The sequence below is a fragment of the Arachis ipaensis genome, chromosome B9, assembly GCF_059453495.1.
Source record: "Arachis ipaensis isolate K30076 ecotype BB chromosome B9, ASM5945349v1, whole genome shotgun sequence".
In the NCBI taxonomy this organism is placed as follows: domain Eukaryota; kingdom Viridiplantae; phylum Streptophyta; class Magnoliopsida; order Fabales; family Fabaceae; genus Arachis; species Arachis ipaensis.
Window position 1 is genome coordinate 65,384,136 of NC_142444.1, and position 3,679 is coordinate 65,387,814.

Sequence of the window (3,679 nt, forward strand, 5' to 3'; positions counted from 1 at the left end):
CCGTGTTTGTTCTAGCAAAATTCTCCGAGATCCTAAACATAGCACATCAAGTTTTCAAGCAACCTCAAGCAAGCAATTAGGACCCAAGATTGTTGGTTGTTGAAGCATATGCCCGAATCCCATACTTTAATCGTGCAGCCACTTTCTTTTTAATTATTATGCCTCAATTTGGATGAACTAGCTCCAACATTCCTATTAAAGCACCCAAATAAATCCTGGAGTCCTCTCAATTGAGCCTTGCACCACACTTGAATTTCAAATATTAATTTGGCTTCTTTAATGAATCTTGACCCCTTTTTGTAACCAACATCCAATTCTCCCCCATTTAACAACCCAAGAAGGGCCTTAAGTTGATGATCCGTTTCCAAGATACCATATTGATGGGGGCCGACGAAGCTCATTGGTGATATTGTTACCCACTCAATGTGCTCTTGAAACGGAATTGCTTTCCTAGATTCTTGCATGAGGACCTACACTTCTCAGTTAACAACTACTTCCTCACCAACCAACTCTTCCCCATCACTCAAGTCATAACAAGGAGGTTGTGTGAAGTCTATATCAACCTCTATTCCAAATCAATGGGGAGAGGTTCATCAAGATCATTGACGATATTGACCAAGGTGCACAAAAAATCAATAGTGATAAAACCAACTTCTTGATTAATTTCCCTCAATTTTCCTTTTTCCTCTTACTGTTCAATTGTTTCACCTTCCTCCTCTTGTTGTAATTCATGCTATAACTCTTCTTATTTCCCTTGAGGCTCCATGTTCTCCTCTTCACTACACTCTTTAGTTGATCCTTGATGAGCGGATATTTTATACGCTTTTTGCCATCATTTTCATATAGTTTTTAGTATGTTTGTTTAAGTTTTATTAAGTTTTTATAGGTTTTAGTGCAAAATTCACATTTTTGGATTCTACTTTAAGTTTGTGTATTTTTATGCAATTTCAAGTATTTTTTGGCTAAAATTGAAGAGGTGGAGCAAAAGTCTGATTCAGAGGCAGAGAAAGCACTGCAGAAGCTATCCGGATCTGACCTCCTCGCACTCGAAAGAGCTTTTCTGGAGCTACAGAAGTCCAAATGGAGAGTTCTCAATGGCTATGGAAAGCAAACATCCAGGCCTTTCCAGCAATTGATAATAGTCTGTACTTTGCTTTAGAATTAAAGGCCCAAAACTGGCGTTCAACGCCAGCTATCTGCCCTATTCTGGCATCCAACGCCCAAGGGAGGAGTGACCAATGTTCAATGCCCAAGAAGGTGCCCCTAGCCAGCGTTCAACACCCTAGAGCCCTCCTAGCACGTGGCTCACTCTTTTGCTCAGCCCAAACACTCACCAAGTGGGCTTCTGAAGTGGATTTTCACACTAAAAGACTGTTTTACACTTCTTTTGTAATCTTTAATCATTAGTTTAGTATTTAAGGGAAAACATCACTCTTTGTTAAGGACTTTTTGACACTTTAAACGTTTTACATTGTATTTTCCATCAGTATGAGTCTCTAAACCTCCTAGGTTGAGGGAAGGAGCTCTGCTGAGTTTTATGGATTAATAAAAATATTACTGTTTTATCTTTAATTCGTGTTTGATTCCCTATTCTAAGATGTATCTTCATTCTTTATCCTTATGAATGCGTTGAACCAGCACAAGGTTATCTCATTCTACATGGGTTCGGAATGAGTCTTTCATCGGACAATAATGAAGCACTAGCTATACATCTCTTAGACGGCTAATCCACGACTTCGTTTGGGACTTCTCAAGACACCAGTTCAGCCGAGGTATGGGGAGATTAGGTTCTTTGTGGTAAAAGCTAGAACCAAAGGCACATCATTCTCTGATTCGAAAGATCCGACCTTGTCTATGGTGTTTTGAGTAGGATCACTAAGGGGAATGGACTGCAGGAGCTTCACCTTCAATCAGACTGGATCCGTAATAACCGTGGGGTCCAGATCTGGAGGAGCATTAGCGACCTCTCAAGAAAGGCGTTGATCACATACAGCCTGCCATAGAAGAAATCATTCACATTTGGAGGAGACAATGAAACCGAATTGATTCAGAAGAACAAAGCATCTCTGAAGCCTTAACCATCTTCTTATCATTGCATTCACCATCAACTGAGTAACGTTATCTTTATTTTACTTTTATGGGCTTTAAATAGTCAACCAACCTTTCAATCTGCCTGACTAAGATCTACAAAATAACCAGAGCTTGCTTCAAATCACAATCCTCATGGGATCGGCCCTGACTCACTTAGGTATTACTTGGACGACCCAGTGCACTTGCTGGTTCAGTTGTGCGAAGTGTAATTCCGCGCACCAAGTTTTTGGCGCCGTTGTCGGGGATTGTTCGAGTTTAGACAACTAAAGGATTATTTTGTTGCTTAGATTAGGTATTGCTTTTAATTTTGTTTGAGTCTTTTATTTTCTTCTTCTTTTTTGAAAAAAAATCAAAACTTTTTCAAAAAAAACTTTACTTTTCTTTATCAATCTTTATCTTTGGTTTGAGTCTTTGTTATTGCTCTTGTTTGAGTTTTTTTCCAATTTCTTGAGTCTTTTTCAAAAAAAAATTTCAAAAATAGTGTCTTTTGTTTGAGTCTTGTGTCAATCTTTAAGTTTGGTGTCTTCTTGTGTCTTTTCTTTTAAAATTTTCGAAATTGGTATATTTGGTTTTCAAAATTTTTAAGTTTGGTGTCTTTTGCATGTTCTTGTTTTCTTTGAATTCTTTAAGTTTTGTTCTTGGTGTTCTTCTTGATCTTCAAAGTGTTCTTGTTTTTTTTCTTGTTTTGATCTTAAAATTTTTAAGTTTGATGTCTCTTTGTGTTTTTCTTTGCAATTTTCGAATTCTAGGTGTCTTAGATCTAAAAATTTTAAGTTTGGTATCTTTTTGTTGTTTTTCTCTTTCTTAATTAATTAAAAAAATAAAAAAATATATCTTTTCTTTCATCTTAATTTTCGAAAATTTCAAAAGGTTTTTCAAATTTTGATTTCAAAATCATTATCTTATCTTATCTTAGTTTTAAATTTCAAATTCAAATCTTTTCAAAAATCATATCTTTTTCAAATTACTCACTATCTTATCTTTCTATCTTTCTTTAAAAATTCAAAAATCTTATCTTATCTTATTTCAAATTCAAATTTTAAAATTCAATTTTCAAAATTTAAAATTTCAATTTTCAAATTTCAAATTTCAAAATCAAATTTCAAATATTATCTCTTTCAAATCTCTTTTAAATCTTTTTTCAAATTCTTATCTTTTCTAATTTCAAATTTCAAATTCAAATCTTTTCAATTTCTATCTTATCTTTTCTAACTTTAAATCTTAAATTCAAATCTTTTCTAATCTTCTATCTTATCTTGTTTTCAAATCTTTCTTAATTAGTTACTTGTTTTCTCTTTCTTCTTTCTCAAAACCTCCTAACTAATTCTTCTCTCTCCTAATTTTCGAAAATATCTTCTATCTTTCTCTCTCTTCTTTTTTGAATTATATCATCTAATTTTCAAATCTTTTTAATTACTTAAGCTTTTATTTTCGAATTTAATTAATAAATAACAATAAAAACAAAAATAATTTTATTTTATTTTCTCTTTATTTCCTTCTTCTACCTTTCTTTCATCATGAACCCAAATGGGAATGAAGAGTTTAGAAGAATTTTGGGATTCTATACAATCCTCACTACTGACTTCTA